General features: G+C 48.9%; 1 protein-coding gene and 2 long non-coding RNA genes across 6 annotated transcripts in view; 2 read left to right on the forward strand and 1 right to left on the reverse strand.

Annotated features, from left to right (window-relative positions):
- The window catches only part of ARHGEF18 (Rho/Rac guanine nucleotide exchange factor 18), a 129,195-nt gene that overhangs the window by 59,783 nt on the left and 44,133 nt on the right, over window positions 1–25,279 (forward strand). The gene's annotated exons all lie outside the window — the stretch shown is intronic.
- On the forward strand, window positions 11,286–14,709 carry LOC144337042 (uncharacterized). The gene is made up of 3 exons (XR_013409663.1): window positions 11,286–12,307; window positions 12,682–13,182; window positions 14,029–14,709. It is a non-coding gene; the product is annotated as an uncharacterized LOC144337042 (long non-coding RNA).
- Window positions 21,836–23,587, reverse strand: LOC144337055 (uncharacterized). The gene is made up of 2 exons (XR_013409678.1): window positions 23,141–23,587; window positions 21,836–22,576 (listed from the first exon to the last, which is right to left on the reverse strand). It is a non-coding gene; the product is annotated as an uncharacterized LOC144337055 (long non-coding RNA).

A 25,279-nucleotide genomic window follows, 5' to 3' on the forward strand; every position in this document is an offset into this window, starting at 1 on the left:
TGTGTTTCCCGTCTGTATCCGTGTCTCTAAATCTCCCTCTTCTTTCTCTACACAGACACCAGTCATAGGCTCTAGGGCCCACCCTAAATTGAAATTTCATCCCGAGATCCTTAACTAATGACCTCTGCCCAGGCTCCTTCTCGAAAGAAGTCCACCTTCCAGGGTTCTCGGTGGACATGAATTTTGGTGGGACACTGTTCAGCCCACTTCAGGAACCTCCTATTTCTAGTGATTTGTAAACAACAAATTTGTTTTGTTTTAGTTTTTGAAACAGGGTCTTGCTCTGTTGCCCAGGTTGGAGTACAGTGGTGCGATCATAGCTCACTGTAACCTCTACCTGCCTGCCTCAAGCAGTCGTCCTGCCTCAGCCTCCTGAGTAGCTGGGACTGCAGGCATGCACCACCACACCTGGCTAATTGTGGGTTTTTTAAATGTTATTTTGTAGAGACGGGGTTTCGCCATATTGCCCAGGCTGGTCTTAAACTCTTGGGCTCAAGGGATCCTCCTGCCTCAGCCTCCCAAAACACTGGGCTTCCAGGTGTGAGCCACCATTCGCAGCCTAGAACAAGTTTACAAGTCATTGGTACTCATTTCTTAGGTTCTTTACACCACAGTGATTTTCCAGTATTTTGAAGTTGAAGTAAATGTAGAAGGGCTCACTCTTTAGAACCAGTTAATTGCAGAGAGGAAATAGGACGTCTTCAGGAGAACTCCACATTCTTTGTTGTTGTTGTTTTCGTTATTGAGACGGAGTCTCGCTCTGTCGCCCAGGCTGGAGCGCAGTAGCGCTTTCTCAGCCCACTGCAGCCTCCACTGCCCGCCCAGGTTCAAGCGATTCTCGCGCCTCAGCCTCCCAGGTAGCTGGGATTACAGGCATGTGCCACCACGCTTGGCTAACTTTTTTGTATTTTTAGTAGAGACAGGGTTTGACCACATTGGCCAGGCTGCTCTCAAACTCCTGGTGATCCACCCACCTCAGCCTCCCAAAGTGCTGGGATTACAAGTGTGAGCCACCACACCTGGCCTCCAGGTTCTTTTTGAAAACTTCTAAATCTGATTTCTCTGTGAATTTGCCAAAAAGTATGAGTAGGAACCTGATGTTATAGTATGTCAAATGTCTGGCCATGTGCCTATACTCCATATCATCTACTCCTTCCCCTGCATTCAGATACCACCTTCATCAAACACAAAAGTTTTGTAGATTCAGAGAGGGCGGCGAAAAACAAAGCAGCTGCCTACCCCTGCACCTAGCTTACAAGCTGCCCTTGAGACACAGGGTATGTTAAAATATATTCAAGCTCACGCTGTTGCAGTTCTAAAAGGAATACTGATGAAGGTCTTTGCAAGGTTCTGGAATTTTCCTAGCGTAGGAGCTGGTTGCTGACTTACATTAATAGTTATAGCCATCATACTCAGGATGATAGGAAACTTGAGATTTGAGGTGCTCAGAAACCAACCACTGGCCAGGCACTGTGGCTTAAGCTGGTAATCCCAACACTTTGGGAGGCCAAGGTGGGCGGATCACCTGAAGTCAGGAGTTCGAGACCAGTGTGGCCAACATGGTGAAACCCTGTCTCTACTAAAAATACAAAAATTAGCCAGGCGTGGTGACGCACACCTGTAATCCCAGCTACGTGGGGGTCTAAGACAGGAGAATTGCTTGAACTCAGGAGGTGGAAGTTGCAGTGAGCCAAAATCGCACCACTGCCTCCAGCCTGGATGACAAAGTGAGACCCTGTTTCAAAAAAAAAAAAAAAAAAAAAAAGAGCCAGATAGTAAATATTTCAGGCTTTGCAGACCACATAGCTTCTGTCACAGCAACTCAAAACAAGCTGCAGACAACAGAGAAACAAGTGGGTGTGGCTGTGTTCTGATAAAACTTTATTTACGAAAACAGGTGGCCAGCCCACAGACAGTAGGGGTTCACCAGCCCCTACAGTAGACTCATCATTTTTACAGTTCTGTTTCTAGGGCCACAATGATCTGACTGTAAATTTGGCGAGGGACGCGGGTTAGGGAACAGGAGGACCTCGCCTGTCTCATGAGCTCAGCAGCTGTGTGCCAGGTTGGCGTCTGCACAGTCTGGGCCCGTGCATGAGTAGCAGCTCCCCAAGGGGCCCCTCTTTATCCTGCAGTGCATTTTCTAAGGGGATAATGATCTGTTGTGGTGTTTGCAAGCCTGGGGGTGTTCACCATAGAGTTTGGGTCCCCCCACCCGGGTTAAAACAAGACCGAGTGCAGTGGCTCATGCCTGTAATCTCACACGTCAGGAGGCTAAGGCGGAAGGATCTCTTGAACCCAGGAGTTCAAGACCAGGCTGGGCAACATAGTGAGACCTCATCTCTACAAAAAGAAATATATAAACTTAGCCAGGCATGGTGACTACAGGTAGGTAGCGTGCACCTGTAGTCCTAGCTACTTGGGAGGCTGAGGCAGGAAGATCGCTTGAGTCCAGGAGTTCGAGACTGCCGTGAGCTGTGATTGCACCACTGCACTCCAGCCTGGGCAAGAGCGAGACCCTGTTCCTTTTAAAAAAAAAAAAAAAAAGAAAGAAAGAAAAAGAAAAAAAAGACCTATGGCAGTCCCAGTCCATGCTATGGAAAGACTGGCCTCTGTGAGAGTTGGGATTAGATTGGAAACTCCCTGTGAAGGGTTTTTTTTTTTTTTCTTTTTCTTTTTTTGTTGAGATGGAGTCTCACTCTGTCACCCAAGCTGGAGTACAGTGGTACAATCTTGGCTCACTGCAACCTCCACCTCCTGAGTTCAAGCTATTCTCCTGCCTCAGCCTCCTGAGTAGCTGGGATTACAGGCGCCTGCCACCACCTCCAGCTAATTTTTGTATTTTCGGTTTTTTTTAGTAAAGACGGGGTTTCACCATGTTGGCCAGGCTAGTCTCAAACACCTGACCTCACACTTGAGCCGAGGGCCACCTCGGCCTCCCAGAGCGTTGGGATTACAGGCGTGAGCAACTGTGCCCGGCCTGTGAAGGGCTTTTCTCAGGTTCACCCGCCCTCACATCGTTTCAGTTCCCTTTTTGCAAAAATGCAGTGCCCTTGAATAATTTCCCCGCCCATTGAAGGCAAACAGGTTTTTTTCTGGCATTCTGCACTCCTGTTTTTCTGCCCTGCCTTCCGCCTGTGACAGATTGCTTTTGATCTGCTGAAAGAGAAACCCCGGCCTCTCTCAGGTGTTTGGTTTCCTCTGCCCCTCTTAGAGATACCTCTGCTGACATTTATTTGCTGTTTATTTACCACATTAAAATTGTTGGCTTAAAATATATATATACACACAAGTATATATACATATACATATATACACACATACATATATACATATACACGTATACATATACACACACATATACATATACATATATACACACATATCTATATACATATACACGTATACATATACACATATATACATATACATATATACACACATATATACATATATACATATACACACATACATATATACACACATATATACACACATATATACACACATACACACATATATACACACATACATATATACATATACACGTATACATATACACACATACAGACACATACATATATACACATACATATATACATATACATATATACATATACACGTATACATATACACACATACATATATACATATACACGTATACATACACACATATACATATACACACATATACACGTATACATACACACATATACATACATATATACACACATATATACACATACACACATACATATACACACATACATATATACATACATATATACACATACATACATATATACACACATACATATACATACATATATACACATACACATATATACATACATATACATATATACTTACATATATACATATACACACATATACATATATACACACACATATATACATACACACATATACATATATACTTACATATATACATATACACACATATACATATATACACACACATATATACATATACACACATATACACACATACATACATATATACACACGTACACACACATATATACATATATATGTATATAAATCTTCCAGCTTTCTGGAAAATTTCGGCTATGTAACTAGACCTGAATTAATCTTTTCAGAATCAGTTTTGTTTTCATCAAAATGTTTTTCAGGGGCTGGGCGTGGTGGCTCACGCCTGTAGTCCCAGCACTTTGGGAGGCTGAGGCGGGCGGATCACCTGAGGTCAGGAGTTCGAGACCAGCCTGGCCAACATGGTGAAACCCCGTCTCTACTAAAAATACAAAAATTAGCTGGGTGTGGTGGCATGCACCTATAATCCCAGTTACTTGGGAGACTGAGGCACGAGAATCACTTGAACCTGAGAAGCACAGGTTGCAGTGATCTGAGATCGCGCTACTGTACTCCAGCCTGGGCAGCAGCGTGAGATTCCATCTCAAATTAAAAAAAAAAAAAGTGTTTCACCCTTGTCATTTTGATTTCTGCCCAGTCAATAGAATTTAGTAATTGTTTAAAAGATGCTGCACGCTGCCCTTCCTGAGAAGGCCTCAGGGGGTGGAATGATTTTCTGGGCCCTCTTTTACTTCAGCATCTGGCCTGTGCCCAGTGTCAAGAGAAATACTCACAAGGCAGATGCTTTGTCAGCATCTGCAACATCTGTGGGTGATACTGAAGGTCCCTCCATTCTGATACCAGAAAATAGTGTGAATTTTACACAAAAGGAAGCAGAGGATCTCAGAACAAGCCTGGGCAGCGTGGGCCTCTCCGCCTGAGACCTGGCCTTAGGCACTTTCTTTTATGTTAAAAATGAAGTTGCACACCAAGCTTCTCTCTTTCCTTCCTTCCTTTCTTCCCGTTCCTTTCCCCTACCTCTTCCCCTTCCCCTTTCCCTCCCCTCCCCTCCCCTCCCCTCCCCTTCCCTTTTCTTTTCTATTTATTTTCTTGACAGAGTCTTGCCCTGTTGCCCAGGCTGGAGGGCAGTGATGTGATCTCGGCTCACTGCAACCTCCGCCACCCAGGTTCATGCCATTCTCCTGTCATTGTCCCAAGTAGCTGGGACTACAGGCGCCTGCCACCACGCCCAGCTCATGTTTTGTATTTTTAGTAGAGATGGGGTTTCACTGTGTTAACCAGGATGGTCTCAATCTCCTGACCTCGTGATCCGCCCATCTCAGCCTCCCAAAGTGCTGGGATTACAGGCATGAGCCACCGCGCCTGGCAAAAAAAAGCGTTTTTAATTAGCTGTGGTGGTGTGCGCTTGCAGTCCCAGCTACTTGGGAGAGAGGGAGAAGGATTACTTAAGCCCCAGGAGTTTGGGACTGCGGTGAGCTATGATCACACCACTACACTCCAGCCGAGACTCTGTCTCCAAAAAACAAATAAAATAAACAAACAAACAAGAGAGTTGTGAGGTAATCATCTTTTAGCCACGCTCATCGGTGGATGGAAGTTCACAAAGCTGTTAATTAATGGGCTGGTGTTAACTTGGTAGGAAGCCACCCACGGTTCTGTCCTCTGCTGTGTCTCGGTCAGTCATTTAACTTGTAATTTGGGAAGATAAAGATGTAGAAAGCTTGCTTATCAAAGCTGGAGATGACAGACAGCTAGAGAGGTAGCTTTAATCACCAGGTGACAGAGTGAGCACTGGGATGCTTAGATTCCTGTGCGTAGGCCTAAATCAGGGTTTCCCAGCCTAGACACTGTAGGCATTTGGGGCTGGATCGTTCTTTGGGATGGGACCTACCTGGGCGCTGCAGGGTGCTGAGCAGCATCCCTGGCCTCCATCCATCAGATGCCAGGAGCACCCCTCTTCCCCCGTCACTCCCATAACAACCAAAAATGTCTCCAGACTCTGCCAAATGACCCTGAGAGCAAGAATCGCCCCTGGTAGAGAATCGCCGGTCCAAGTAAGCAACTATATAAATGCAGGATGGGGAAACAGAACCTAGTGACAGCTTGCGAGGAAACAACTTCAGGATTTCTGTCAATCATTTTTTTAAAAAGTCATAATAATACTAGTTTGAGGGCCGGGCGCCGTGGCTGACGTCTGTAATCCCAGCACTTTGGGAGGCCAAGGCAAGTGGATCACCTGAGGTCAGGAGTTCGAGACCAGCCTGGCCAACATGGTGAACCCCATCGCTACTAAAAATACAAAACTTAGGCCTGGCACGGTGGTTCACGCCTGTAATCCCAACACTTTGGGAAGCCGAGGCAAGCAGTTCACAAGGTCAAGAGATCGAGATCATCCTGGCCAAGATGGTGGAACCCCGTCTCTACTAAAAATGCAAAAATTAGCTGGGCATCGTGGCATATGCCTGTGATCCCAGCTACTCTGGAGGCTGAGGCAGGAGAATCGCTTGAACCCAGGAGGTAGAGGTTGCAGTGAGCCGAGATCGCGCCATTGCACTTCAGCCTGGCGACTGCGAGACTCCGTCTCAAAAACAAAATAAATAAATAAAAATAAAAATACAAAAATTAGCCGGGCATGGTGGCGTGCACCTGTAATCTCACCTACTTGTGTGGCTGAGGCAGGAGGATCGTTTGAACCCGGAAGGCAGAGGTTGCAGTGACCCGAGATTGTGCCACTGCTCTCCAGCCTGGGCCACAGAGTGAAATTCCATCTCAAAATACATAAGTAAATAAATAAAATAATACTAGTTTGAGCCAGTGGTTATGATACAGCTGTGTTCTCCCTTCCCCCAAAATAAAAACCATTCAGGCCATTCACCTATTCTGGTCCCAAGACCGCTTTCAACAAAGCTGGACCCAAGGACCTTAGTTCCATCCCTTATCCCATTGAATCTCCAGGCAGCTCCGTTAAACCACCTCTCTAGCCCTGCTCCTGGGCACTCCTGGATTCTCCTAGGCTCCAGGTAGCACCTTAGGCCCAAATTTCCTTCCCTTTCCTAGAGCACCCTCCTGAGCGGCACACCCCTGTGCCAGTGGCCCCTGCTGCCGAGCTCACCATTCTGCCCCCCACCTCATGGCCCCTGCACTGCCCCTCTCTGCCACTCTCCACCCTACCCTGAAGGTCCAGGTCCCCCTGCGTCCACCAGCAACCCCTTCCGGTGTGCCCCGCTCCCCACGCTGCGGCCATCATTTCTAGAAGCAGAGCTCATCCATTCCTACACATGGCTTCAGGTTCAATGAGAAAGTGACTCTCCAAAGGCCCCCAAGGCCCACGACAGCACCTCCTGGAATAAGACATTCCCTCCACCCTGCCCTTTCCTCTCTCCTCTGACCGGTCCAGACCAGGTCCCTCCCAGACGCCCTCTCCCTCCCTGCCTGAAGCGCATATTTGTTAAGCACCCACCCACCACGTGACAGGCCTGGTGCCAGCCATGACCACAGGGACCCGCAGCTCCCGGAGTTTCCCTTCTAAATAAACACAACTCCAGTCGAGCCTCGGGGTTTGCGGAATCAGTGTTTACTCCTTGGAAGATAAACCCAGGAGTAGAATTGCTGGATCGGATGGTGATTCTTTGTTTAATTTTCACCTGGCTTGCTAAAATTTCTCTGTAACCGCAACATCAATCCATTCATATTGGTGCAGAGTGGAGAAAACTTGGAGTTCCCACTCACGTTCCCAGCTGAGGCTGAGCGAGGCGACACTCTGCCTTCTTGTTCAGCCTCTCACGCTGTAAACACATGCCCTGTTTAAGGTCTGTGGACTGCCACGGTTTTCACATTTGCGTGCTTCTTGTTGGTGATGTTAACGTTGAAAATGACCCCTCGCTGGGCGAGGAGACTCGTGCCTATAATCCCAGCACACTGGAAGGCCTAGGCAGGAGGATTAGTTGAGCCCAGGAGTTTGAGACCAGCCAGACTGGGCAACATAGCAAGACCCTATCTCTAAAAAAATGTTTTTTTTTAATTAACCAGGCATGGTGTCACACACCTGTGGTCTCAGCTACTTGGGAGGCTGAGGCAGGAGGATCCCTTGATTCCTTGAGCCCAGGAGTTCAAGGCTGCAGTGAGCTATGATCACACCACTGCGCTCCAGCCTGGGCAACAGAGACCTCATCTCTAAAATAATGATATAATAATAAAATTTTTAGAAAAGAAAATGACCTTCAAACATAGTGCTGAAGTACCAGAAAGTGCCCCTGAGTGCAAGGAGGCTGTGATGTGCCTCATGGAGAAAATTCATGTATGTAGGTGTTTTGGGGTGGATAATATTTTATTTGGGTGGTGGTTTTCTTTTTCTTTTCTTTCTTTCTTTTTTTTTTTTTTTTTTTTGAGACAGAGTCTTGCTCTGCCGCCCAGGCTGGAGTGCAGTGGCGCGATCTCGGCTCACTGCAAACTCCGCCTCTCGGGTTCACGCCATTCTCCTGCCTTAGCCTCCCAAGTAGCTGGGATTACAGACACGCACCACCACAGCTGTGTAATTTTTGTATTTTTTGGTAGAGACGGGGTTTCACTATGTTGGTCAGGCTGGTCTCAAAGTCCTGACATCAAGTGACCCACCTGTCTCAGCCTCCCAAAGTGCTGGGATTATAGACGTGAACCACTATACCTGGCCTGGATGATATTTTAAGCAAAGTGGCCTCTGGGGCCTCACTGAGAAGGCAGGCAGGCCAGACAAGATGGCTTACCACCTGTAATTCTAGCACTTTGGGAGGCAGAGGGAGGAGGACTGCTTGAGGCCAGGAGTTCAAGACCAGCCTGGGCAGTATAGCAAGACCTTGTCTCTATGTCAAAATTATTTATTTAAAAATAAAAGTTGGCCTGGCACGGTGGCTCACACTGTAATCCTAGCACTTTGGGAGACCGAGGCGGGCAGATCACTTGAAGCAAGGAGTTGGAGACCAGCCTGGCCAAAATGGCAAAACCCCATCTCTACTAAAAATACAAAACGCAGCCAGATGTGGTGGCGAGCGCCTGTAATCCCAGCTGCTTGGGAGACCGAGGCACGATAATCACCTGAACCCAGAAGGTGGAAGTTATAGTGAGCTGAGATTGCGCCTTTGTGCTCCAGCCTGGGTGACAGAGTGAGACTCAGTCTCAATAAGAATAAAATGAAAAAGAAGATGGGGGCAGGCAGGAGGAGCAGCAGCCACAGGGGCCCAGTGGGGTGGTGACATGTTTGGAGGAGGCCAGGGTGGGTGGAGCCAGGTGGCTCAGGAGAGGGGGAGAGTGAAGGCAGGTGGTAGCTGGTGAGGAGATGGCCTGGGTGGGGCCAGAGGTCCTGGACTCTCTGTAGGAGACCAGATGGTACACACTTTGGGCTTTCTGGGCCACATAAGGTCTCTGGTGCATACTTTTGCTTTACCAAAGCAGGTGCTGGATTTGGCCCTGGGGCCATAGTTAGCTCACCGCTCTTGCAGGTCACAGTAAAGACAGGGGTTCCTGGGGAAGATGGGAGCCATGGCAGGGCTTTGAGCAGAGGAGGGAAATGCCTGACTTGGTTGTTAGTGGAACCGTTCCAGCAGTTACGGAGGAAGTGAGCAGTGGTACAAATAGTCAAGGATAGTATTTGCCTTGTGCCAGATGGCATTCCAGAATGTTCTTCATCACAGCCAACCCCCAGAGAGGGCATTACTGGTTTTTTGTGTTTGTGGGTCTTCGTTTTGAGGCAGGATCTCACTGTCACCCCGGATGGAGTGCAGTGGCACAGTCACAGCTCACTGCAGCCTAGAACTCCTGGGCGCACCATGAACTCCAGGCGTGCACCATGCTTGACTAATTTTTTATTTTTTGTAGAAATGGGGTTTTGCTGTGTTGCCCAGACTGGTCTCAAACTCCTGGGCTCAAGCAGTCCTCCCATTCTGTCAGTGACAGGTGGCCACTCTGTCACCTTGCCACCTCAGCCTCCCAAAGTGCTGGGATTACAGGTGTGAGCCACTATGCCCAGCCAGTGGGCACTACTACGATCCCCATCCTACAGATGGGGGAAACGGAGGCAAGGTGCTGTTAGGTCCCTCGCTCTGAATCTCAGAGGTGGGGGTTTGAGCCCGGGCAGCGTGGCTGCAGTGTCTGTTCCTAGCACAGCTGCCCTCTCTGCCCCGGCACGTGTGGCTGATGGAGTCGTCGGTGTGGATTCAAGGGGGAGAGAGGGAGGAGAGGAGGGGAAGGTGGCGCGCATTGACGGCTCTTTTGAGTTTCCACAAATACTTGTTTCCTGGAGAGTCTTTCCTTTCAGATGTCTGCTACTCCCCCTGGCACCCGTTCAGTAAGCACCAGGGAATGGAAAGGCCTCTTCCTTCATTTCTGCATTGCAGGTGTGTCTGCCCTCCGGTCCCCAGCAGGCCCCTCACCCCAGGTGCACCCACACTCGGCCCCAATACCCCAGCTGTACCCACACTCGGCCTCTGTACCCCGATGTACCCACACTTGGCCCCTGCACCCCAGGTGTGCCCACACTCGGCCTCTGCACCCTGGGTGCGCCCACACTCGGCCCCCGCATCCCGGGTGCGCCCACACTCGGCCCCTGCACCCTAGGTGTACCCGCACTTGGTCCCCACACCCCAGATGCACCCACACTTGCCCCCTGCACCCCAGTGCACCCACACTCAGCACTGGGATGGATGGCAGACAGCTCTGTTCAAAACTGCTTTTTGTTTTTTGTTTTTGTTTCAAAACAGTCTTGCTCTGTCGCCCAGGCTGGAGTGCAGTGGTGCGATGACGGCTCACTGCAGCCTCCACCTTCCGGGCTCAAGTGGTTCTTCTACCTCAGCCTCCCGAATAGCTGGGTCTACAGGCGCATGACACCACACCCAGCTAATTTTTGTATTTTTTGTAGGGACGGGATCACACTGTGTTGTCCAGGCTGGTCTCAAACTCCTGGGCCCAAGCGATCTGCCCACCTCAGCCTCCAAATGCCGTTCCTCAAGATTCTGTCTTTGACTACAGCCGACCCTTGAACAGCACGGGTTTCAGCTGCGTGGGTCCAGTTACACACAGACTTTTTTCCAGTCAATACAGTTGGCCCTCTGCAGCCACAGCTTCTGCTTCTGCAACCAAAGGGGATCAAAAATACAGTGTCCTCAGGATGCAAACGTGCGGATTCGGAGGGCCGGCTTTTCCCATCTGCAGGACAACTGTACCCTCCTCTTCTTTTCTGCTTCTGCACGGGGATTGCTCCCAAATAGGTATCCCCAGCCTTGGCCGGTTGCAATGGCTCACATCTGTAATCCCAGCACTTGGGGAGGCCAAGGCAGGTGGATCACCTGAGGTCAGGAGTTCAAGACCAGCCTGGCCAACATGGTGAAACCCCATCTCTACTAAAATTACAAAAATTAGCCAGGCATGGTGGTGCACGCCTGTGATCCCAGCTACTTGGGAGGTTGAGACAGGAGGATCACTTGAACCCAGGAGGCAGAGGCTGCAGTGAGCTGAGATGGTACCACTGCACTCCAGCCTGGGCAACAGAGTGACACCCCTCCTCTAAATAGATAGATAGATAGATAGATAGATAGATAGATAGATAGATAGATAGATAGATAGATAGACAGACAGATAGACAGACAGACAGACAGACAGACAGACAGACAGACAGACAGACAGATAGATAGATAGATAGATAGATAGATAGATAGATAGATATCCCCAGCCTTGATGATGACCCTGACTCTACACATGTCTCAACAGCCTTCGGGACTTCTGAGCAGAGTGTCCTGGGTGGCATTTCAGACTGACCGTGTCTGCTAGGAGAGCTGTTGTTCTTTTTCCCACCTCTGTCCCCTTCTCCCTTCCTTCTTCCAGGTCCCACCTCAGTAGCCCAAACCAGACATCTTCGTCATCCTGGCCTCCTCCATCCGCGTCCGTGTTTACCAGGGCACCAAGCCCTGCTGGTTCTGCCTCTGACCTCCTATCCCGACTTTTCACCCTCTGCCTTCCTTAAGGACTTTGTCACCTCGCACTTAGGCTGCCAAACTGGTTCCCTGCCTCTGTCATCTCTCTGTCCCCATCTAATCATTTGCCTCTCCTATCACTGGTTACCTCTGTAATGCAGGTCTAGGCATGCCTCTCCCTGCCTAAAACCTTCCCCTGGCTCCCATTTTGGAAGAGTGCCGTAGGGCAGCATGTAAAATGCCACACATGCCACGCCCAGCCTGCCTTTCATCTTCATCTCCCACCACACTCTTCTGGCACTGCCTGCCTGCCCAGCTCCTGCCCATGGCTCCCCCCATCCCCTTATCCTATAACCACCTTCCCCACAATATGCCATCATTCCCCCTGTTAATGCCTCTGCCCTTGCCCACTGTCCTCTCCTAGAATGACCTTCCCTCATCCTTCTTTCTTCTAATGACCTCCTATTCATCCCTCAAAACCCAGTGCAAAGGATCCCATGACCTTCTGCCTCCAGGCAAAATGACTCACCTTCCTCCTCAAGCCACCCCAGCTCCCACTATTGGCGATCCCATCATCCTTTGCTAACACATCACCTCCTGGATCACCTGGGCTCCTCTGGACTGGAGACCTCCTCTTAAACACCACATCATCAGTCCCACAACAAAATGTGTTCTAACTTCTTTTCCTTTCTTTTTGAGATGGAGTCTCACTCTGTCACCCAGGCTGGAGTGCAGTGGCATGATCTCAGCTCACTGCAGTCTTTGCCTCCCAGGTTCAAGCAATTCTCCGGCCTCAGCCTCCCAAGTAGCTGGGATTACAGGTGCACACCACCACACCCAGCTAGTTTTTGTATTTTTAGCAGAGATGGGGTTTCACCATGTTGGCCAGGCTGGTCTCAAACTCCTGATCTCAAGTGATCCGCCCATCTTGGCCTCCCAAAGTGCTGGGATTACAGGCATAAACCACGCCGCCCGGCTGTTTTAACTTTTCTAAACAGATGTGTAAATAATTTTTCTTTGGAAACATGGCTCATGGGTCATCATGACTGTCTGGCCAGCGCAGGGATTAACAGCCAGGAGGAGCTGAGCCCCAGTTCCTCCTCGTTCCAGTGTGCTGGCGTTTCACGGATTGTTACTGAGCCCATTTGCACGGTCCTGTCTGCGTTCAGGAGAATGTTGTCCGATCTTTCTTCAGTTAGCTGTTTGAGTGTTTGGGTTGGGCGTGAGGGAGCTGACAGTTGGCCCCTTGCTCTGTTCTCAGATTCTTGAGGTTTATTTCCCCATTGAATTGTCCTAACAGTCCTATGAGGTGGGTGCTGTTGAATGCTTCTGCACAGATGACTAAACAATCTCAGGGGAACCAGGTCATTAATTGACCACGATCACAAAGGTAATAAAAGCACGTGGCAGCACTTTGGGAGGCCGAGGCGAGCGGATCACTTGAGGCCAGGAGTTTGAGACCAGCCTGGCCAACATAGTGAAGCTCCCTTCTCTACTACAAATAGAAAAAAATTAGCCGAGCGTGGTGATGCATGGCCGTAATCCCAGCTACTCGGGAGGCTGAGGCACGAGAATCACTTGAACCAACCCAGGAGGCAGAGGTTGCGCCACCACACTCTAGCCTGGGTGACAGAGTGAGAGACTCTTATCTCAAAAAAAAAAAAAAAAGCACATGGCAGAATAAGATTCAAACCCCTGTTCTACCTGATGCCAAAGCCTGGGTTTTGGAAGAGAAATGTCATGTATCGAGATGCCCCTAATTGTACAGCCCCCACCCCCACACTTGGGAAAGGAAACAGAGGAAGTGGGTCTAGTATTAATAGAAGCAGGCTATGTGTTCTAGTGGATCTAACAGAAGTGGATCTCATAGAAGCAAGCCATCTGAAAACTGACACCCTATTGATATGAGGTGGCATCAAAAATGGTGGCCATCCACCTTGAGGTTTTTTATTTATTTATTTATTTATTTATTTATTTATATATATATTTTTAGATGGAGTCTTGCTCATTTTGCCCAGGCTGGAGTGCAGTGGCACGATCTCGGCTCAATGCAACCTCCACCTCCCGGGTTCAAGCAATTCTCCTTCCTCAGCCTCCCAAGTAGCTGGGATCGCAGGCGTGCGCCACCATGCCCAGCTAATTTTGTATATTCAGTAGAGACAGGGTTTCTCCATGTTGGTCAGGCTGGTCTCGAACTCCCGACCCCGGGTAATCCGCCCACCTCAGCCTCCCAAAGTGCTGGGATTACAAGCATGAGCCACCACGCCAGGCTGGAGTTTCTTTCTTGAGCCAGATTTTCCTGCAAGGTTACACTTATTAGCAGAGTCCTTGGGAAAAGCAGTTTGGTAATGCAAGTCTAAAAATCAGACAGGATTTGTAACCTCTGCATCCAAAATCTCGTCTCACAGAGACTCATGTATGAAATTGGAAGGCATCGAATGTCTAACAGCAGGGAAATGATTAAAGCAGTACTTACAAAGCCCATAGCAATGTGAAATATTCGTGTGTTCCCTGCAACTATAACTGAACATATACACCCATGTCAATACAGATGGGGGCATGGAGACATTTATAAGTGATGGTAAGAGTGCTGGTCAATTTTAATTTAATTTTAAATTTTAGTTCACTCTTGTACTATTCATTAAGAAGGCTCAAATTTAGGCCGTGTGCGGTGGCTCATGCCTGTAACCTCAGCACTTTGGGAGTCCAAGGCGGGCAGATCACGAGGTCAGGAGATCGAGACCATCCTGGTCAACATGGTGAAACTTTGTCTCTACTAAAAATGCAAAAATTTGCTAGGCATGGTGGCAGGTACCTGTAATCCCAGCTACTCGGGAGACTGAGGCAGGAGAATCGCTGGAACCTGAGAGGCGGAGGTTGCAGTGAGCTGAGATCGCGCCACTGCACTCCAGCTTGGTGACACAGTGAGACTCCATCCCCTCCCCCCTTCCCCCCACAAAAAAAGGCTCAAATTCAGGTAACAGTGCTATAGGTGACATTTTTTCATGAGCCTTATCAGTATTTCATGAGAGCCGTTTCTTATCAGCCAGGAATCTTTGCAGATGAAGAGTTTGTACCACATTTGTACTTTTTTAAGGCCATAACATGCAGCCAACTGGTTTTATGCCCAAGAATGTTCCATTTTGTTCCCTTTTTTTTTTTTTCTAATCCCCCTAAGGTGTCTCACCTAGAGCAGTTTGCCTTAGTTCTTATCTTTATTAAACAAGAGTAGGGCTCTGGCTTGGTCTTACACATTTAGAGAAATGCCTTCTATATCAATGGAAAAAAGCTGGGGGTCTCCCCCTGCTCCCCTACAAGAAAACACAAACGTTTGGAGTTAAAGCTGATTAAGAATGGACCAGGCGCGGTGACTCACGCCTGTAATCCCAGCACTTTGGGAGGCCGAGGCGGGCAGATCACGAGGTCAGGAGATCGAGACCATCCTGGCTAACATAGTGAAACCCCGTCTCTACTAAAAATACAAAAAATTAGCTGGGCGTGGTGGCGGGGGCCTGTAGTCCCAGCTACTTGGGAGGCTGAGGCAGAAGAGTGGCGTAAACCTGGGAGGCGGAGCTTGCAGTGAGCTGAGATCATGCCACTGCACTCTAGCCTGGGCAACAGAGTGAAACTCTGTCTCAAAGAAAAAGAATAGGCCGGGCGCAGTGGTTCACACCTGTAATCCCAGCAATTCGAGAGGCCAAGGTGGGCGGATCACGAGATCAGGAGTTCGAGACCAGCCTGGCCAACATGGTGAAACTCCATCTCTACTAAAAATACAAAAATTAGCCAGGCATGGTGGTGGGCACCTGTAATCCCAGCTACCTGGGAGGCTGAAGCAGGAGAATCGCTTAAACCTGGGAGGCGGAGATTGCAGTGAGCTGAGATCGCGCCACTGTACTCCAGCCTGGGTGACAGAGAAAGACTCCGTCTCAATAAAAAAAAAAAGCTTAAGAATGATGGGAGGCCAGGCACAGTGGTTCATGCCTGTAATCTCAACACTTTGGGAGACCAAGGCAGGAGAATCGCTTGAGGTTAGGAGTTCAAGACCAGCCTGGGCAACATAGCAACACCCTGTCTCTACAAAAAGCATAAAAATTAGCCAGGCATGGTGGTGTGTGCCTGTAGTCCCAGCTACTCAGGAGGCTGAGGCAGGAGGATTGCTGGAACTCAGGAGTTCGAGGCTACAGTGACCTATGAATACACCACTGCACTCCAGCCTGGGCAACAGAGTGAGACCCTGTCTCAAAAAATAAAATAAAATAGGAAATTAGCCGAACTTGGTGGCACATGCCTGTAGTCCCAGCTACTTGGGAGGCTGAGGCAGGAGGATTGCTAGAGTCTAGGAGTTGGAGACTGCAGTGAGCCATGATTGCACCACTGCACTCCAGCCTGGTCAACAGAGCAAGACCCTGTCTCAGAAAAGAAAAAAAGCACCAAAGAATGAGCCAGGCACGGTGGCTCATGCCTGTAATCCATTCAACGCTTTGGGAGGCTGAGGCGGGTGGATCACCTGAGGTCAGGAGTTTGAGACCAGCTTGGCAACATGACGAAACCCGTCTCTACTAAAAATACAAAAATTAGCCGGGCATGGTGGAGCGCACCTGTCGTCCCAGCTACTCGAGAGACTGAGGCAGGAGAATTGCCTGAACCTGGGAGGCGGAGGTTGCAGTGAGCTGAGATTGCGCCACCACACTCCAGCCCAGGCGACAGAGTGTGACTCCGTCTCAAAAAAAAAAAAGAAAAAAAAGCACCAAAGAATGATGAGAATTTACTCTTAGTCAGTATACCAGACACCTAATCGACATCTAGTGATTTGGGCACCAAAATCCACCTCTTTGCCTGCCTTTCCCACCTCCACCTCAGTTTTCCCCTTATGCAAAATCACGTAATATTCTCCTATGTCACAGAAATGCGGCTGCCCTGGATGAGAGAACGTTTGCTCAGAACAGAACACTCCCACCAGGATAAAGGCCTTAGGACGTGGGTATTTCCAGCCAGCAGCAAGTGTGTTTTGTACTGTGAGGCATCCCTTACTCTTACGATGAGACTGGTCCCAGGGGGAAAAAACGGCTTCGATGGGTTGCCATAGAGAATGCGGTTTCTCACCGTGGACGCTTGAGTTCTTAGTTATGCTGTCAAATATTCTAAAATCACAGGTTACCTCGCTGTGTTGAAAGGTTCTACAGAGCCTTCGGAATCTCAGAGAAAGTTAAGTTTGAATGATTGGGGTGGAGGAGCTTTGGGGTTAGAGATGACCCCGCCCTCCTTTTTCCCTCTCATAAGCTCGGGATGGGGAAAACCCAAACCCCCACCGCAGGCAAGAATGTGGTTCCGTCTGGCCTTTTTGCTGTCGCAGAACCTGCCAGGAAAGTCTCACACAGGATGTTTTAGGGCCCGATTCACCGCAGGCTTCTGGAGAGCCCCCCAGTGAAGAAACGAGTCTCCCTGAGGTCACATGTTGCCCCAACAGCCTAACTTTTGCAAGCTGGGCCCAAGGGCAGGTGCGTCTACCCAGTACCCTGGAGCAGGGATGTGTGTGGGCTTCATGTGTCCAGGCACTGTCCAGAAACAAAAAGGGCTGTCTTGGCCAGGCACAATGGCTCTCGCTTATAATCCTAGCACTTTGGGAGGCTAAGGTGGCAAGATTGCCTGAGCACGGGAAGGAATTCAAGATGCCTGAGCAACATAGCGAGACACTGTCTCTACAGAAAATACAAAAATCAGCCAAGTGTGGGAGTGCCTGCCTGTAGTTCTAGCTACTTGGGAGGTTGAGGTGGGAGGATCACTGCACTGGAGCCCCGGAGGTCAGGGCTGCAGTGAGCTATGATCACGCCACTGCACTCCAACCTGGATGACAGAGTGAGACCCTGTCTCTAAAAAAAAAAGGAAGGCCGGGCGTAGTGGCTCATGCCTGTAATCCCAACACTTTGGGAGGCTGAGGCAGGCAGATTGCTTGAGCTCAGGAGCTCAAGGCCAGCTTGGGAAACATGGTGAAACGCTGTCTCTACTAAAAATACAAAAATTAGCCAGGTGTGATGGCACACGCCTATAATCCCAGCTACTTGGGAGGCTGAAGCACAAGAATTGCTTGAATCTGGGAGGCAGAGTCTGTAGTGAGGCGAGATCACGCAACTGCACTCCAACCTGGATGACAGAGTGAGACTCTGTCTCAAAAAAGAAAAAGAGAGAGAGAAAAAAATGAAAATCACCTCTCTTGTAAAGGAATAGAATAAGAGTTTGTAACAGGTCAAACCTCTGGGCAAACATGTTCAGAACTTAAATAAACAGTGAGAAGAAGAAGATGATAAAACCAGAAAGTAGCCCAACAGTTAATTCCTGCGGTCGTGTTGAGAATGTGTAAGGATTTTCGTGTTTATGTGAAACTGACTGGGGGTGGGTGGTGGCTAAGTCGAAGAGTCCTACAATTCCACTTAAGAAATAGCAGTGCTTAAAATGCATTTTTTTCAGGCAGTTTTTAACTCGATTTTCTTGGGTGAGTAACCCCTGGCTTTGCGAGGTAGTTTGTGTTCCCATCTGTCAGGCCAGGCACCCACTTGGTTCCTGGTTGTAGCCTTCCTTCACCTTCCAGCAGAGCCTAGTTGACCCCACAGCCTGTCGCGTGGATATTTTCTTTCTTCTGAAATGGACTCTCACTTCTCTCCCAGGCTGGAGTACAGTGGTACGATCATAGCTCACTGGAGCCTTGAACTCCTGGCCTCAAGTGATCTTCCCACCTTGGCCTTCTAAAGAGTTTTTTTTTTTTCCTTTTAAGTGGAACTTAAAATCCCACCAAAGATAATGGCCCTGAAGGTGGCTGTTGTCTTTAATGGTTCAGGAGGCTGAGGCAGGAGGATCACTTGAGCCCAGGAGTTGGAGGCTGCAGCGAGCTGGGACCACACCACTGCACTCCAGCCTGGGCAACAGACTGAGACTGTCAAAAAAACGAAAGGGAAATGGCCGAGAAGGAGATTACTCTGGACTCCCTGACCTCTGTCCTCATTCTGCCCCCTGCCCTCCCCGACTGCACCCTTCGCCACAGGGCCGTGGTAGCCTGCATGGCTGTGTGCTCGTGCCGCAACGGGCTGAGTGCGTAGATCTGATGTGACGCCAGTGCCTGGAGATGAACAGCACCTGACCCTTGCTCCCAGGGAGGTCAAGGTGCAGCAAGGCAGGGTGATAAAGTCATGAGCATGGTGAGCTGTAAAGGAAGCCTGCAGGCCTAAGCCACGGGGCCCGAGGGCGGGGGTGCGCCATGCAGAAGGACTCTGACCTGGCCCCACAGCTGGCCAGATAAGGGAGACGCCTTGAGCCAAGGGGCCCAGGCGTCTGAGGCTTCCTGGTATGGCACGTCAGTGTAGTTGGGATGCAGGGTACAAAACGTGGCAAGAGGTGAGGCCAGGGAGCGTCTGGACTCTGTAGATGGGGCGGGATGAGAATGGGTGAGTCCGGATGGGCAGCCACTCACGGTGATCTCAGCCTGGGCTAAGTGACCAGGGGGTAGCCCCAAAGCTCGTTAAACAGAAGGCCGGGTGCGGTGGCTCATGCCTGTAATCCCAGCACTTTGGGAGGCCGAGGCGGGCGGATCACTTCAGGCGGGCGGATCACTTCAGGCGTTTGAGACCAGCTTGGCCAAGATGGTGAAACCTCATCTCTACTAAAAATACAAAAATTACCCGGACATGGTGGCAAGTGCCTGTAATCCCAGCTACTCGGGAGGCTGAGGAGGGAGAATTGCTTGAACCTAGGAGGCAGAGGTTGCAGTAAGCTGAGATCGTGCCGCTGCACTCCAGCCTGGGCAACAGAGTGAGACTCCATCTCAAAAATAAATAAATAAAGCTGGGCACGGTGGCTCACGCCTGTAATCCCAGCACTTTGGGAGGCCGAGACGGGCGGATCACAAGGTCAGGAGATCGAGACCATCCTGGCTAACCCGGTGAAACCCCGTCTCTACTAAAAATACAAAAAAATTAGCCGGGCGCGGTGGCGGGCGCCTGTAGTCCCAGCTACTCGGGAGGCTGAGGCCGGAGAATGGCGTGAACCCGGGAGGCGGAGCTTGCAGTGAGCCAAGATCACGCCACTGCACTTCAGCCTGAGTGACTGAGCAAGACTCCATCTCAAAAAATATCAAATAAATAAAATTAAATAAATAAATAAATAAATAAATAAAAATTTTAAGAAACAGGCAGAAGGCAGGACTGTGGCCGATTGGATTTCAAGGTACAAGAGAAGTTATCGTCCCATAGGCGCCCCAAGCTGGGGCTCATGTCCCTGGCACTGAGAGAGGGCCCCACATCCGTCAGAGGAGGCTCTAGAAGATCCCACAGGAGGGGCCCAGAGGGCAGTGGCATGCATGCCACAGAGAGGGCGCTGTCTCAGTGCCAGTGAGTTCTGGTTCTTTCTTAAGTCAGAGCACCCCCGTGCATATGCCTTACCAAAAACTCTGTTGTGTTTAACAAGCCTCAGTGCGTCCTGGAAGGACTTTTTTTTAAAAATTGATTCGTGCCTCAAAAAACTTTTTTTTTTTTTTTTTTTTTTTAAGGAACCTATTGCTTGGGAATAATTTTCAATTTACAGAAAAGTTGCATAGATAGAAAAGAGAATATTAATGTACCCCACACCCAGTTTCCCCTCACATTAATAACTGTTGACTAAACTCCCAGGCTTTATCCAAATTTCACTTATTTTTCTGCTCCAGAATCCAGCTCAGGCTACCACATTGCACTTGGTGGATTTAACTTTTGAGATACTTCCCTGTCTTTTTTTCTTTTCTTGAAAAGAGATGAAGGCCTGCTCTGTCACCCAGGCTGGAGTGCAGTGGCATAATCATGGCTCACTGCAGCCTTGAGGTCCCAGGCTCAAGCGATCCTTCTGCCTCAGCCTCCTGAGCACCCAGGACTACAGGCATACACTACCATGCCTGGCTAAGTTTTTTTTTTTTTTTTTAATTTTTGGAGAGATGAAGTCTCACCATGTTGGCCAGGCTGATCTCAAACTCTTGATCTCAAGTGATCCTCCCACCTCGGCCCCCCAAAGTGCTGGAATTATAGGCGTGAGCCACTGTACCCAAATATACAGCTCCCAAAATTAACACAGGCCAGGCATGGTGTTGCCTGTAATCCCAGCACTTTGGGAGGCTGAGGTGGGAGACAGCTAAAGCCTGGAGTTCAAGATCAGCCTTGGTAACATGGAGACCCTCTCTCTACAAAAATATCTAAAAAATTAGCTGGGCATGGTGATATGCACCTAGAGTCCCAGCCACTTGGGAAGCTGAGGCCAGAGGACTGCTTGAGCCCAGGAATTCATAACTGCAGTAAGCTATGTCTGTGCCACTGTACTCCAGCCTGGGTGACAAAGCGAGACCCTATCTTCAAATAAATAAATAAATAAAATAGAACAATAATGCCCACATCCATAGACGATAAATAAATCAACCAACCTCAACCTAAATGTTATACTTCATAACAAAAATGAACTCAAGCACTTTGGGAGGCCAAGGCAAGAGCATCACTTGAGTCCAGGAGTTCGAGACCAGCCTTGGCAACACAGCCAGATCCCATCTCTAAATTAGCCAGGCGTGATAGCACACATCTGTGGTCCCAGCTACTCGGGAGGCTGAGGTGGGAGGATCACTCGAGACAAGGAGGTTGAGGCTGCAGTGAGCCGTGATAGTGCCTGTGCACTATAGCCAGGGTGACAGAGTGAGACCCTGTTTCAAAACATACAAAGATAAAATAACAGTAGTACCTACTGTTGAGTCATTGTGAGGACTGCAGGACTTAAGAAATACTAAGTGAGGCCAGGCACGGAGGCTCACCCCTGTAATCCCAACACTTTGGGAGGCCAAGGTGGGCGAATCACTTGAGGTCAGGCATTCGAAACCAGCCTGGCCAACATGGTGAAACCCCGTCTGTAGTAAAAATATAAAAATTAGCCAGGCGTGGATACGGGCAGCTGTAATCCCAGCTACTCAGGATGCTGAGGCAGGAGAATCGCTTGAACCCGGGAGGTGGAGGTTGCAGTGAGTCAAGATCATGCCACGGCACTCCAGCCTGGATGACAGAGTGAGACTCCCTCTCAAAAAAAAAAAATATTAGGTCCTCAGGACCCAGCCTGGAATGCAAGAAGCACTCAATAAGTAAGACCTGTTGCTACGAATTACCACATTTTTTTAAAATGGTATTTTGGGGGTTTGACATGTAATTTGAAGTAGGCGGCTTTTGGTTTTGTTTCTTGTTTTTGGATAGTACCAGGTTTGGGAAGAATATTCTGAGTCATACTTACCTTCTAAGCTGCAAGATGTCTTTTTAAATTTTTCTTTCTCCCCTGAGGTGTGGGACGAAGGGGTTTTTTTCTTCCTCCTACCTTTTTATTCTTTTTAATACTATCTTGCTTGTGTAACATCAAAATGAGGCAAGAAAGAGAAATCGATGAAGTCGCCTTCTCATCGATTTAGTCTATTCCCAGGTGGCTGAAAAGGCAGGAACTGTGAACTGAAAACTTCATCTGGCATCAGATTTTCTCTAATTGTCTCTCGAACACTCGCCGGTAAGCCAGTGCTTGCTAGAACTCTCTAGAGCCAGGTTGCGCTCTCAGCCTAAAAGAAAAGTCTGGGCTGAAACAAAGAACAGAAGGATGGGTGGGGACAGAAAATCCCCCTAAATGTGAGAAAAGAAGCCATTATTTCTGAGGCCAGGCCTTGAAACCGAGACACTTGTCTGGTTCACTTGTTTCTTTCTTTTTGTTGTTTTTTTTTTCAGAGACAGGGTCTCGCTATGTCACTCAGCCTGGAGTACAGTGGTGCCATCATAGCTCACTGCAGTCTCGACATCCTGGGCTCAAGGGATCCTCCTGCCTCAGCCTCCCAAAGTACTCAGATTACAGACTTGAGCCACCACTCCCAGCCCCATGTGTTTCTTGAACAGTCCTTTGCAGAAACTGTGGAGACTTATGGACCAGGGCCCAGCTGCCTTTAAAAGATGGTTGGGGTGCCTTTACAAGTGAGAGGCTATATATAGGAATCTGCAATTTAGGCTTACAAATTGGCATTTCTAGAAGGCATTTCTAGAAGTCAGTGTGCCTTTAGATTATATATAAAAGACAATTTGAAACCAGTTAAGGCAGTCACTTAATATGTCATATCAAGGCCGGGTACAGTGGCTCATGTCTATAATCCCAGCACTTTGGGAAGCCAAAGTGGGAGGATCCCTTGAGGCCAGGTATTCAAGACCAGCCTGGGCCACATAATGAGATCCCCGTTGCTACAGAAAAATTTTAAATTAGCTGGGCATGGTGTCACGCACCTGTAATCCCAGCTACTCAGGAGGCTGAGGCCGGAGGGTCCTTTGAGCCCAGGAATTGGAGGCTTCAGTGAGCTGTGATCATGCCACTGCACTCCAGCCTGGGTGATGGAGTGAGACCCTGTCTCTCTTAAAAAAAAAAAAAAAAAACAAGAAGGCAGGCTGGGCTCAGTGGCTCACTCCTATAATCCCAGCACTTTGGGAGGCCTAGGCGGGTAGATCACCTGAGGTCAGGAGTGTGAGACCAGCCTGGCCAACATGGCGAAACTCCATCTCTACTAAAAATACAAAAATTAGCTGGGTGTGGGCGCGTGTAGTCCCAGTTACTGGGGAGGCTGAGGCAGGAGAATCACTTGAACCCAGGAAGCAGGGTTGCAGTAAGCCAAGATTGCACCACTGCAGGGAGGTGAAGGTTGCAGTGAGCCGAGATTGTGCCACTACATTCCAGCCTGGGTGACAGATCAAGACTCTGTCTCAAAAAAAAAAAAAAAAAAAAAAGTGTATCAGGATTTTCTTGAATATTACTTTGAACAGGCTAGTAACTACTCAGCCATTTTCATGTAATTTTTGGTGAGTCCTGTTCCTGTAAGACCTAATGAGGAGTGTCCTTGGATATCAGAGGACAAAGCCTGTGACTTACAGGATTTATGAGAGACTGAGTCACAAAGGAAGCACAGAGGCACTAGAAAAAGTCTGGGGTCGGCCAGGCGCGGTGGCTCACGCCTGTAATCCCATCACTTTGGGAGGCCGAGGCAGCCGGATTACGAGGTCAGGAGATCAAGACCATCCTGGCTAACATGGTGAAACCCCGTCTCTACTAAAAATACAAAAAATTAGCCGGGCGTGGTGGCGGGCCCCTGTAGTCCCAGCTACTCGGGAGGCTGAGGCAGGAGAATGGCGTGAACCCAGAAGGCGGAGCTTGCAGTGAGCCGAGATTGCACCACTGCACTCCAGCCTAGGCAACAGAGCGAGACTCCGTCTCAAAAAATAATAATAATAATAAAAAAGTCTGGGCTCTTACGCTGGGTGAGGTGGCTCAGGCCTGTAACCCCAACACTTTGGTAAGGCTGAGGCAGGCGGATCACTTGAGGCCAGGAGTTTGAGACCAGCCTGGACAACATGGAGAAATACCATCTTTACAAAAAAATACAAAAATAGCCAGACGTCGTGGTGGGCACCTGTAATTCCAGCTACTCAGGGAGCTGAGGCAGGAGAATCACTTGAACCTGGGAGGTGGAGGTTGCAGTGAGCCGAGATCGCGCCACTGCACTCCAGCCTGGGTGACAGAGTGAGAGCTGTCTCATAAAAAAGAAAAAGAAAGAAGAAGAAGAAGAAAAGTATGGAATCTTTTGTCCCAGTAAAGTAATGCAGGTGGGATCCTGACACCTGTTACGAAAGCTGTGTCATCTAACTTGCTCAGATTGCTCTTGTTTTAGTGTTTAAAAAAAAAAAAAAAAATTATAGAGACAGGGTCTCACTATGTTGCCCAGGCTGGTCTTGAACACCTAGCCTCAAGCGATCCTCCCACCTCAGCCTCCCAAAATTCTGGCATTACAGGCGTGAGCCACTGTGCCTAGCCAGAGACTACTCTTGAATTTACGAAATCAAGACAAAACCAGCTTTTAAAAATCACCCTGAAGATAGGCCACCGTCTGTGTGTGTTGCTGAGAATAGGGTATATTTTTTCCCCCTCAGGTCAGAACTGTTTTGATTTTCACCGTTCACTTCTTTCCATCCATCCTCCAGGTCCCCTTGCAGAAAGAGCTCTGCGGCATACAGTGGCCACAGCGGGCCAGGTGCTCGCCAATCGATCGCATCTCAGCAGTGGGCAGGAGGCGCTAATTAGACTCTTGAGTAGCTTTTGCAGCTGCACAGAAAGTGCTGGACAGCACAAGCTGAACCCCAAGCACCATGGCCGTCTGCTGTAGGAAAAGCCGTAGCAGGAGATAAATACGTATCCCTGTCTCTCTCAGAGCCAAGAGCAGAGCGACTAATTCCCACCGTATGTTGAACTGCAAATCAAGTATCTTGCTCTCCCCCTGCAGAAGGAAGCCTGTCCATCACAGGTGTGAATCTGTTGGTTGAGCAGGTTTATTGAGACGTAATTCACAGACCATACAATGCACCCATTAAAGAGTACAACCCAGGGGCTTTTAGTGTATTCACAGAGTCACCGCAATGGATCGTAGA

Source organism: Macaca mulatta, chromosome 19, assembly GCF_049350105.2.
Source record: "Macaca mulatta isolate MMU2019108-1 chromosome 19, T2T-MMU8v2.0, whole genome shotgun sequence".
Lineage (NCBI taxonomy): Eukaryota > Metazoa > Chordata > Mammalia > Primates > Cercopithecidae > Macaca > Macaca mulatta.